Genomic DNA, 13,394 nt, shown 5'->3' on the forward strand with positions numbered 1-13,394 from the left:
GAAGAATAAATTGTTATCCTGATTATGTGAATGAAGGACAGTGGAACTGTACTTGGCCTTTTGTTATGATGGAGGGACTCGCCATCAACAAAGTAGCACTCGCTAGGCAAGGGACATGAGTTCCAAAATTCAGTGGGGTATGGGCTCCACATGCTAATTGCACTGCCTTCTCGCTCCACCGTGGAATATCAGAGCTAATTTTGATTCCATTAGGAGTCTAGTTACAGGCTGCTGAGCTGAATTCACGTTAGGCCAATGGTGCACCAGCATTGAGGCTCCCCCACTACAAGCTGAAATCACAAAAGAGCTGAACTTACTAAGAGCTGAAATCACTGAGTGTTGTGTTAAGTAGGGGGGGAGCCTGAAGATATATTGCAGAGCAGTTCGTGGGAGGGCTGGCAGAGCAGAGCAGTTCACAGGATGGCTGGAGCAGCTCATGGGGGTGGCTGGCAGCGTGGAGCAATTTGTGGGACAGCTGGTGGAGCAGTGCGGAGTCCTATGGAGAGCTGGGGCAATTGGCTTTGGACCATGCAAGGTGCCCCTTAACCCCCCCCCCATCTCCACCCAGGTTGGGAGGTAAAACTCTGCAGATAAACTTTCCAACTCTGATGCTGCACTGACCAGGGACAGGCATTTGGGTTGCTGGACTCAAGAATCACAGGGAAAGGACACGCCCCAATTGCTTGGGGTGGGTTTTTTGCTCATGGGTTGTGTTATGAATCCTGTTGGTGGTGGTTCCCCAATATAATGCCACATTATGGAGCATTCTCTCTGTTATTAAAAGGCTTTTGCTACATTCAGACTCTGTGCTTGCGAGAGGGGAAGTATTACCTCTTGGAGGCGCCCAGCGGGGGTGGTATATATTTGTCCCAGGTCACTGGGTGGGCGCTCGAGCCGGTTTGCATTGTGTTGTTGGAATGGAACCCCTAGATACTGAACCCGGCCCTTGTTGCTGCCAACTCTGACTCGCAGAAGGGTTACATTTAGAAAAAGGGATAGTAGAGGTGTGCCATAGAAAAGCCAATACATCACTCTAGTGCCTCACAAACATTCATTTTCTCTATTGTTCTGTATGGGGCCTCTACGTAAAAACAACATACAAGGAAACACTCCCTGACCCTTACAGTTTACAGTCTCTGTAGTGATGAATTCCTCCTCCTAACACCCCTGTGAGCTGAAGAGACACTACTAGTCCTATTTTACAGATGTGAAACGAAGGCACAGAAGTTAAGTGACTTCAGAGCCCTTTCTGGTGGACCACAGAATTAAACCTCTTGGGAGCCAAGCAGTGGGAGATAGGAGAGCTGAGGGGAAGAGGCCCAGCAGGAGCAGATTTCTCAGTTATTAGGTAAAGAACCACTGCTGCAAGTGCTTGCAAATTGTATGCTCTCGCCCTGCAGTCTTTGGGTTAGCTATTTTTAAGGTACTTTAGATGAGCTTAGGTTGATTATAAAATTCCTTTCTGAAAAGTCTCTTTAATGCTGTGAAATTAGCACGTCTGACACAAAGAATACATGGTCAGGCTTTATATTCAGGAACCATTTAGAAACAGTATATAAAGGGTTAGTCAAAGGTTAATAAACATTTTAATAAATGGTTAATCCATTTTTTATAGATTACTGAGTCCCACAGGGCAATAGGTGTCCTAGATGGCTATAAGTTATGATAAAAAGCAACCTAATACTGATGTGTTGACCTAACCACCTATAACACATACCACTTGTCTACAACAAGCTTACAACAAGAAGAGGAGTACTTGTGGCACCTTACAGACTAACACATTTATTTGAGCATAAGCTTTTGTGAGCTACAGCTCACTTCTTCGGATGCAACATCTGAAGAAGTGAGCTGTAGCTCACAAAAGCTTATGCTCAAATAAATGTTAGTCTGTATTCGCAAAAAGAAGAGGAGTACTTGTGGCACCTTTAGACTAGCACAGCTGCTACGCTGAAAGCTTACAACAGCTATTGATTATTTACCTAAAATGTTGGTAAATGGAACCTTGATATAAAACTGGTGACAGGGTACATTTTGTCCTGCAGGTATGAATTAAATGATTTAATCACACCCCTCCCGAAATATCTGTCAGTAGGTTGTGCCAAGAGGAGTGATCTGTGCTTATTAAGTAAACAATAAAGCTGCTACTTGCACTGGAAAACTCTCTCATCCACTGAGGTGAAAAGTTGAACCCAGTGAGTTGCACAACACTGGGATATGCTGGGGAGGTTTCCCTCTCCTGACTGGTATAATGAGCTATTTGAGGATCAGCCTGAAAAAGTATTTTGATGAAAAAGTGCTTTCCTTTTCTTAATACCAGAAGCTCCCTTCCACCCTGAGGGTGGGAGAGGGATTTCAGAAGCCATCTCCCCTGTGTCATTGCACTCCAGGAGGGATTCACCCCTAAGGAAAGGCAGGTAATGCTGGCAATGCTGCTTTCCCATAAAACAGCTGTCAGGTCATGGCTCTCAAAGAGCCCCAGCAGCACAGGCTTTCCAGGGGATGCATTGAAACAGCACATTCCCTGGACACTTCCCTTCCTAAGCCAGCTGCTCCCACTCTTTGGACTTCAATTATCGCAAGCCCAGGGCAGGGCGAGAGAACTCCTATAATCCCATTTCCAGTGGACTTTCGGCTGCTAGGCTCACACATAGAATTTTGTCTAAGAGTTGGGAAGGGGAAGGTGTTAAAACTTTTATTTTCTACTTTATCAGACATTAACTGTAGTCGACATATATCCCTAGTGTCTTATGCTTTCTTGCCACATGTTCACAGAAGGGGTAGATACAATGCATCAGGGACATAGGAATCGGGCAATTTTAATTCAGAAGGTATTTCCAGAAGCAAAGTATTTAGTAGTCTTAATCTTTACATCCCATTCACAAAATTCAATGTGGTGCAGCTAAAAGACGCTAGACTAGACTTACGTTCTGTTTCTGGTTTTGATATTAAGCTGCTGCATGATGCTGAATAAATCACTTCTCTGTGTGTCTCTTCCAATCCTTTGTCTGGCTTGCTTATTTGGACTGTAAATTATTTGTGGCAGGGAATATCAATCACTATGTGTTGATGCAACACCTAGTGCTATGGGACCTTGATCTTGGTTGGAGCCTTGAATACAAATAATAACCATAGTAATTTGATACCATTCTGAAGGGTTGTAAAAGTCCTGCAGGATCAGAGAATCCATAGGGAAAGCAAAAGCACTGGAAGGAGAGGTATAGACAATTTAGTTGGTGAACTTCTTATCCCTCAGAAATCCTTGAGCCAAATGTATCACAGGGCTAAATTCCAATACCCTCACTCACACTGAATAGCACCTTACATCCAGAGTCACAGTCTGGGCCACATTACATAAGGGATTTTCAGGATCAGCCCCAAGAACAAAGCAGGAAAAATGGAGGGTGATGTCACTATTGGGGCATAATTAAGGTTGTTAAGGAGCTTTAAATCAACATATACTTATAAATGTTTGGGTTTCTTTTAGCAATAACCTGAACTGTGAATTTCCTCATTTTCTGATGCAATTTTAAAAATACAGTTACAATGTTTGTGTAGAGTGTGTGTGTTTGTGGGGTTCCTTTTGTAGGGGATGTTTTTCTTTCTCATTCCCAAGTTACTATTTCCTTACAAACTTAACTCCAGTTTAGTTTTTTTTTTATCCAGGATTCCTTATAATCCTTATGCCCAGCATGTGAGAGAAGCATATTATTTTCAAATTAAATAAATGAAATACATTTCTCTCTTAATCTTACTTTCCACTATCTCCTTACTACTTTTCATTGCTTATAGTTTGGCCAAATAGCATCAGCAGTGAGAAATGCTGGGCATACGAAATAAGATATAGTTCAACTGAGACAAGATCCCAGGACATTATTTTCTGTCTGCTGATTGGCTTTTACCACAAACTCCTCCTGCCCCTTTTTCCAATCACAGTCACTCTGATGGCAGCTTACTCTTCCTGCCTTCCATACAGTATTCCCTCTCTGCTCTCCAAACAACCCTTCCTCCCCCACCTTCTCAATATACCTCTTCCCCTTGCTCCTTTTTTTTACTTACACACACACCCCATTTCCCCTGGTTCCACGCCATTTACCATAATAACAAACATCTACAGAAATCAAATAAATGATCATTGATTTTAAAAAAGAGCTAACAAGTAGCGTGTCTACCATCACCGTGATTACTTCATTGATGTGTAGATTCTCCCCCACCCTTTCTCCTCCTTATTTATATATATATATATATATATATATATATATATACACACACACACACCCTTTTTCTCTTTTGAGGCAGGGACTGTGTCTTCCTACATGTTTGTGCAGCACGCAGCACAATAAGGCCCTATTTGGGGTCTTCCCAATATAAATAGTATCTTGTCTGTAGCACACATGGAAATACAAGATCATAAAAGAGGAAGAAAATGCCCACTTGGGAAGCTACCGCTTAGAAATTATTTTTACCGAGCATTTCCTTGTCTCCCTACTCCAGCTCAATAATCACTCATTTTTTACCTTATACAAACAAAATATGGCAGCTTTCATTACATTGTCTTTGTCTTATTTCTTCAATTATGTGATTAAGAACAACTCTGGAATTGTTTGCATGCCTTAAAACACGCTTTGCCAGTCAGCTTGGCAATATGCAGGACCAACAGCTATATAATGCACATCAACTGAAACATTTCTGTATTTAAGTCTGATAGCAAGTAACTGCATTCCCGGAGACCTTCCCCAGCTCAGTGTGCATGCATTCACAAATGGTTGTAATATTTGCAGTAAGACTATGCTTAGATGACAAGTCTAAGAAGAGGGTTAATGTTTAAGCTGATCAGATGAACAAGGTAGTCACTGTAGTGGCTTTAGCCTACTTTTCAAGAGTACTAGACAAGCATGTGACTCGCTTGTAAGTAGAACAGTATTCGTGTATAATTCAGAAGGCATGATTTTCAAGAAATTTCAAACAAATCCAAATAAAAGCCATTACGGTATTTTCAGGATTTGTTGATAGATTTTCAAGAACTTGCACACTTTCTTCTGCTGTACATCAAGGTATTTTTGTTGCTCTCTGCTATTTACAAAGTGAGGGACTAGAGAGACAAATATTATTTGATTACATTCATTCTTTTCTACACTTTAAATGCCTTCATATACTTTAACTAATATCTTGTTCTTGATATTGTTGTTAATGGCAAGGTGGGGAGATAAAGGACTTGGTCCAACAAGCCATCCATGGCTCTGACTCCAATGAGTTTTGAATTGGGCCCAAGGTGTGAGGAATTCCATTAAAGTCAATCAGAGTTCCACAAATAGACTAGATGGGCTATTCAGCCTGCTTCTATCCTTTTAATTTTCTATGACAATACAATATTGCTGTTCACGTTGGGTGAAATCCTGCCCCCCACAACAATCAATGTCAAACTCCCATTGACTTCAATGCGGGCTAGGATTTCACCCATGAGAGTTTCATCTGATACTGCATAAAAGTTAACTGGACTTGCTTTGTATTAAGATCCAGAATGGAGTTACCTCCAAGAGTCACTGAATGCAGTTCCCCTAAAAAAAAAAAAAAGTATCAAAAGAAAGTAGTAGTGATTGACAAATGTTGAATTTACCAGCTCAAATGCATAAGCAATCATTTCCAATTTTTCACATATCTGATGCAATTTCATTAGCAGTTGCAACATAATTCTAAATTACTAACAGGGCATCTGTCATTTCTTTTCTTCTTCCTATTTCCCCTCTTAGGATGCAGCTGCAAATCACTCAGAACTCATTCATCAAATTCCTTGGATGAAACTTCTATTTCATAAAATGAACATTTGTGCTTTGAGACGCCCTCAGTAAACCTTCAACCATTTTCCATAATTGGGGCTTTCCTTACTACAGGTCACTAGTCCGAAAGCATGTTTTAGCCCTTGAAAAGCACTTGTTCTCTCTTTCTAAAATATGCTTTTGTCAATCTGCACTGAAGTGGAAACTATACATTTGTAAATGAAGAAAAGAACGGGGCTTTATTATTTAAAACAGCAAAGGTAAATCTAATTGCCTGAATCCTAGCATCTTACTGTTGTTGTTTTTTAAAGAAATCTTTATGCCAAAAACAGCAATAAAATAGACCAATTCCCAGTTTCCTATGTTACAGCCAACAAACTGATTACATTAGTGGATAACATCAGCTCTTTGGAATTAGGCTGCTAGCTGAGGTAAAGGTTTTATTATAGCGGTATTGAGTTCACACCATTATGGTTAGCATTTCTATTATAATAGCCTCTTCTGCTCTTCTTTTCTCAAAGGGTTACAGTGTGCACATAAAAATTAACTTCATGCTGAAACACTGATGACATGATGCCAGCCCTGGGTCCAGGATTGTGGGGGTTTTTTAGCACATTTGAGACAAATAGCTTTGGCTGTTTTAAAAAAATCATGCTGGATTCTGCATTCTCTGCACACTCAGAACTTCCTGTGCATATGTAAGGAACACAGGACTCAGTCCTATGAGTTTAAAAATAAATGTATATTTAAAAATTGTCTTTAGCTTGTATAAATTAAAAATTGGCTTTGAATTCAGAATTAAAATGTGTTTAATAATATCTACCTATTAGGGTGCAATTGCTTTTGGAATTATACCCACAACATAATCAAAATGGGCACGTGTCCACCATTTGCACAGGTAATACATTCTGCAATTGACATAGCATGTTTCTTAAGCATTGCAGTGCTCACGTTACGTAGCATAAATGTCTAAAAAGAGATCAACACAAAGACTTGGGTTAGAATTTGAACAGAAGCAGAAAAATATGTGAATGCTCAACATGAAGGTTTTTGCACCATGCTCTATCTGGGCCTTGCCACAAAGACTCCATGGAAACCATAAACAGTTAACAGGCCTGTTTGGTAACCATGACTGACCAGAAATACATCACACTTATGCTCTATATTTTTCACTGGCACTATGTCTGATTCCAGATCCTTTGCAAAAGTCTTGTTTCCTTTTTTTAAATTACTTCCCTATTGAACAAGGGCCAAGCTACCTCAGTCACCACCTCTTCCTCTGAACTCCACTATAGTAGCTCAATGAGGACTGATGATCTCAAGGGTGAAACTGTACAGTGCTAAGCACAGAGCATTATCAGTGGAGGGCCCTGAATTGTAGAATGCACTGCCACTAGAGGTCAGTAAGAGCCAGAGTCTTGCAATTTGCCAGGCCTGGCTGGAACAAAACCCATCCAACTAAGGTCTTTCATGCAGTTACAGAGACCAGCACAACAGCCTGGCAAGATTTCCTTCCCCCTACTCTCCCTGAAAGACAACCACAAAGAATATCATCAATTCAGAAGGCAGCTTAGAATGGAGAATGGTTCATATTTAGACACATATAAAAATGTGACCCTTAATTTTGCATATGGCACCTAAACCCTTACAGTAAAGTACAAATTTAAAAATGCACCTCCAGAGATAGATAGTTATGCACATTGTACTCAGTACCCAGGCAGGGTTCCAGCTCTGTTTGTGCCCTAGATAGAGAAATTATCTTTTCTGTCTAGGGGCATCCATGCTTCCTGTCAAGCTCTAGCATGCCCAGCTAAATCGCCTCTGGGCTCACTAGGCCCCATAAGGAGGCAGACATCCACCCCAAGCCCTGCAGGGCCAGGACACACACTGCCCATTCATGAAAGCCGCACCTTGCTTTTGCCATCCCTCACCAAATAGCCACTCTGGGCAATCATCTATTTAACAAGTAAAGCTCATACAGCCCTGGGAGAGTGAGGTGGATTCTGCCTGGGCTCACCCCTCTTCAACCGCACGGTCAGCTCAAGCGCCATCATGGCAGAGCGATGGTGCAGAATCCAGAAAGAACCGAGCTTGACTTTCAGATTCCCGGGGGGGGGGGGAGCTGGCCGGCGGGCTGGCAGGGGGAAGAAATCAAAACTCCTCATTACTTCCGAAAGGAGCAGCCTGGCTCTGGCAAGCACCGACTCACAGTCACCCTGGAACACCAGCGGGCCTGCGGTCTCCAGAGTCCCCGAGCGGCCGCAAAACTGCTCTTACGCTGGGCGGCAAAAGCAGGGGCGAGCACGTGCGCCCCCGGGGCAGCTTGGCCGAGTCAATGCCCCTGCGCTGGTCTAAAGGGGAATGCGCTGGGGCCCATGTAACACGCTGCTGGGAGCCGGGGGGGGGGCCCGTGTCTCCGGCCTCCAGCCCGCCGCGGAGCAGAGCAAGGCGGTGGGGGCAGGAGCGCGGCGCGGCCCAGACCTGCCTCCCGCTCGCTTGACTCGCTGCTCCGCTCATCGGCGGCTGCTCCGGCCCACTGAGAGTCACCTCCCGGCCCAGGCCGCCGCAGCAACATCAGTATTCCGGAGACATTGGCAGGCAGACTAGAGCGCAGGCTTGGAGCCGCCGCTGTCCTCAGATGAACCCGGCTCGGCTGCCAGCCGCCGGCGGAGTGCGCGCAAGGCTGGGGCCGGGGCTCCGAGCGCCGGAGGCGGCGAGCCCCCCTTCTGTAGAGTTCTTAGAGATGCCTCTGGCCACATAGAGTTAGGCGGGGGGCCCTAGATACGCTCCGCAGACAGACTGGCAAGGTAAGATTCAAAGGGAGACAGACACCGGTTGCCGCCAAGACAGAAACAGGGAGGAAGCTGCCGGCGGCAGCCTCAGGAGAAGAGGGAGCCGCGGCGTGGGTAGAGCGCTGCGCCCGGGGGAGCGGGGGGCGGGGGCACCCTGTAGGGTGCCGCGCTGCCGGGGCTTCCAGATGCTGCGGGCCTGCAGCAACATCTGGAAGCCGGGAGGGTAGCGTCCAGCAGGGCTCGTTTGTACTGGGCGGTAGCAGCCGGCAGAGACTCCTTGGCAAGTCAGTTTAACCCTCAGCCCCCCGGAGCCCTCTCCGCTCTGCAAAGTTGGCTATTGTTCGCCAAAAACTGCCTGCTTATATTGAAAGGTAGCGGATAGACACGGGGGGGGGCGGTAGGGGGCAGAGAGACAAATCCTCAATATTCTGCATGCGGGAGGAAATAAATCATTCATATGAACAAAATAATAATAAATACTAATCCGGAAGCCCCTGTTTAAACCCTGGCCCCCGCCCCTTTAAAACCAATAACCCTTTGCACAGTGTGCGTCAGCAAAGAGCCAGAGCCACTTGGGCAAAAGGTGTCTTGTTATCTAAGGAGCTTATCGCCGAAAACCTGGAAGCAAATGAAAGGGCAGCAGCGAGGCGCGCCGCAAAATCAGTGCTCCCAGAGGTCCCTGCAAGTTAGCTGTCCTATCTCCTTACTCCGGGCCTGGCATCAAGGCACTGGTGTCTCCTCAGGTGGTCAAGTCCCTTCCCCTTTTAACTCAGGACGATTTTTGATTTGCCCTCTGGTCACTGTCCAACCCTATCCCCCTCCCCCGACCAAACAGTTCTCTGGTGAACCAAGCAGGGTCAGGCTTTGGGGCGGGGAGCGCATTTCATGGCCTCCCCTTGCTGATTTCGTTAGTTTCGCCTGCCACCTTTTTCCTGGCAGATGAAATAGGCGAGGTCCTACCGATCCATTAAAAGAAAGAAACACTCGAAATGCCTCCTGCTCCCCGAGGATCCTGCACTGAGCGGAGGCGAAGCCTTCCTCGGCCTGAAGTCTACCAGACATTTAACCCCTAATCAAGTGCCCCCTTCTGCCCCAGTGGAAACTTCCCCTCCGCCCTCTGAATGGCGTCCAAAAAACTGTTCTTCCCCATTGATTCCAATGGGGCCGGGGGGTCGCAGAGGCGCCCGAATTCGAACACCTCCAAATCGAATTAAATGCAGCAGGAGGCCAAAGCTCCCCTTGGGAACGGCTGGAACCGTGTTCATCCGCCTTAGAGGGGCGGGAGGGAAGAAAAGAAAAGCAAAGAGTGGCTGTTCAAGTGTGTGACAATGAGCGTGGGGGTTGGGGAGACGGGGTCCTGAAAGCAAACCTATGGGGGGGTGTAAATGACTCATTGGGAGGCACAGCAAGCTTTGGGGAATCAGGGGGAGCGCCTTTAAAATTATTCTCTAAATGGGGGGGGGGGAGGTGATCTCCTTGCCAGGAGTGAGACTTAGTAGGTCTTTGCACAGGAGTGCTTGCGCGTTAATATTATAACTAGCCAGGCGTACTAGAACAATTGGTGTAGCGGGGGTGCTGAGGCTGAGAGCCGTTGGCCCGAACTGTAACCCTGTGTATACTGGAAACCACTTCAAGCCAGGAGTTCTGCAGCACCCTGCACCCCTAGTTCCAGCACCTATGTAACTATTGGACCTTACCACCGATCTATGGCCGTTACTTGTCCCCCTTCCCAGTCTCTTGCAGCTGCCTTGATTCCTTCTCTCCTTTCCCTGCTTCTGCTTTATTCCTGAGAACCACAACACAATAGCTTCAGAACCATAATTTAAAAATCTACCCGTCTATAGCCCTGCACACACGCCCCCGCCCCCTGCAGGGAAAGGAAATGGCACGGTACGAAAGCGTTTGCTGATCGCGTCCTCCCTCGCTCTGGGATGCGCAGCCTCTGGTGAAAGGACCTTGTCCTCAGATGACACCGTCTGCGGCTCCTCCTCCAGTCTCTTCCCTCCCCACGCCGCCTCTCTTCCTCTCACTTCTCTCGCAGCCCTAATTGGGCTCTTGCTAATATGATTAAAGCCCAGTTAAATGTTTCTTGATAAATCTTGTTAAGGGAGGATTTCTCCCCCCCTCCCCGCCCCTCCGGTTGCTGGTTAAAAGCCCCGGTTACAGACAGGCGACGTTGATGGGGCGGGGGTTAGCATTTCACAGTTGCTCCTTTAACAGGGTGTTTTTTGGATCGGTTCCTACGGATTGTTCATCCTCAGGTCGGGCTGGCTGATAAGAACCGCCCTTGGCTTTATGTAACACGTTATTATTGGGTCACGATCCTAGATCAGAATGTTTCCTTCCTTGCTTGAAATGACCATTCGTATGATCCGCTGAGTTCCCGGGCTGTTTGTTGCCAATTCCCGCACAGGGTGTGTGCTTCGGATCCATTTAAGCTGGTTTTCGGTTGTAGCCTTGTAAACGCTGATTGTTAATCATGTATGCGTAAGAATCAGAATACAATAACACCTTCCAGGAGAAAACTTTGGGATCTAAACCCGTCTCACTTACAGTGCAAGGTGTAGGTATATTTCGCTCCTTGTTGATTCTGCGGTTTGTTAATATCATTTGTAAAATGTACATTAGGGGATGGTACTTAACTCATACGCTTTTGCGTGGCCCCCTCCCGCTACACCTCTAGCCATTTCAGCAAAACTGATCTTTGCGGCTAGCAGGCTGATTTGTTTTTATTTTTGTTTTGCACTGTAACTTTGCCGGCATCCGTTTTGACTCAGCAAATGTCGAAATTGAAAAATTGTGATCAAGTGGCCGGGGGTTGGTCTGTAAAGAAAAAGGGGCTCCACCCAACCTTTCGCTAAAGGATTTGCGTGAGCTGCGGGAGCGTGTTTTGGGCTTACTGACCTGTCTAAAGGAATGTAGGGGGGGCTGCTTTGGCTTGCTAGCATCCGATTAATGCAAAGAGCTCAGTGAGTGATGGGCGTCCAATGAATTTTCGTCGATCATTTTTCCAGCCCCCGCTGCCCCTACAAGCGGTGCCTGCATATTCGAAATCCCATTGCCCTGCTGCATTCCTTACAGTTGGACTAAATGGGGACAGGTTGAAGGAGCAGCAGCCTGCTCGCTTCCCCTTTAGGTGCAATGGGTTTGTGTTAATTGCACTTCCCAAGTAAACACATTTGTCCCTTGTGGATAACTTTTCCTAGAGGATCTCGAGAGGGGCACAGCTCACAAGGCTATTGAACAACTTGCTGTTTCTTGTTGAAAGGTGAAAGATCCCTTCAATGGAATGCTGCTTGTTCGTTGTATTTTATTAATGACTCGGACAGATTTGCTTATTTTCGTCCCTTCTCTTCCCGGCCCCCAACTCTGGGTAATGAATTTTTAAAAAATCACAGTTTTTTCCCTAATGAAATAAAAATAATTTCGACGTCTCCAGCATCTGAGGATTTGAAAGCACTTGACATACATGAATGCATTATGCCTCTTAACATCTGATTGACCCCTGTCCTCACATACCCAGTGTACTTCCTTCGCCTTCCTGTGCCCAGTGGCCGGATGACAGCACTTTACAGAGGCTGGTTTTTAAATAAACGTTGAGATCAATAGACTATGGGAAAGGAGGACAGCGTGTGAAAAATCCCTGTTGGCCAAAAAGAAAGAAAGGAAGAAGGGAGGAGGGGAGAGGAGAAGAAGAAAAGAAACGAAAAATAAATCTGAGTCCAGAAAGAACCGTGCCTTTCCCCTTGCAGGAGGGAAACACAAGCAGAGGTTTAAAACAGATTATTTTGGTAAATCCAGATCTTCAGCCCCAAAGAGATGTGGATGAAAGGAGCAGATCTGCGCTCTCTTTGCTGCTCGAGGGCTGGAAATGGGTAAACTAAGAGTCAAGGGAATGCTAAAGGGAAAACAGCAAGGCTGAAATAGACAAGAGGGAAGGTTAAAAACGTAGCGTTCTGTCCCGTAGCGAAGGGGCTCCCCCCACCCCACTCTTGAGAATCTCTCCAGGTCTAAGCGGCGGATTTATTTGTTACATTTAGCACAGTTAGAGAGACCACAAACGAGCCATTGGAGACATTTGCGCTTATTCGCGGATTCCAGATCAGGCTGCCAGAAACATGAGGGTGAAATGGATTTTATGCTTGCTAATGTAACCAATATCAAAAGCAGGAGCGGGGAACACCCAGCCCCCTGTACGGGGAGAGGGCAAGAAGGTAAATGGATGACATTGCAGCTACAGAGCGAGGCGTGCAGAGCGCGAAAGTAGCAAGGGGCAGATTGGAATCCAGTCCGCTGCCTCTTAGTGGTCACAGTCAGGGAAAGACAAGGGGCGGGTACAGATAAGGGACTTAAAAGCTGCGCTCATGGCACTAGGCGCCAAAGGAGGAACATCCTCCGGTGGTGTAAATCGGCCCAGAGCCATTGGTTCCAGGGGAGCTACACCGATTTACACCAGCTGAGGGGCTGCAAGAAGCAGCAGCCCTGGGGTCTGGCTTTCTGAACTCTCCCTTCCCCACCCCGGACCCCCATCAAGCCTGCAGGGATCTGCATTTGCACAGCTCGTGCCAGGAAAGGGAGCTCACAAGAAGCTCTAGACATGACCCCGTACCTTGATTTACCCTTCCCGCCCATAAGTTGTACGGATAGTTACACATACAAAGCGGATTGCGTTCAAGTTGGAACGGTCGGTTCTTTCGAAGAATGAGGGTTTTTCTTAGCTGGATTTTATGATCTGTGGCTCACTATAGCCTACAGCGCTTCTGGCATTTCGCACCCCGTGCCTGGCGTGCAGCGAAAAGCCCAAGCTTCCTCCAAGGAGTTCCAAAAA

The sequence above is a fragment of the Lepidochelys kempii genome, chromosome 6 (assembly GCF_965140265.1).
Source record: "Lepidochelys kempii isolate rLepKem1 chromosome 6, rLepKem1.hap2, whole genome shotgun sequence".
Lineage (NCBI taxonomy): Eukaryota > Metazoa > Chordata > Testudines > Cheloniidae > Lepidochelys > Lepidochelys kempii.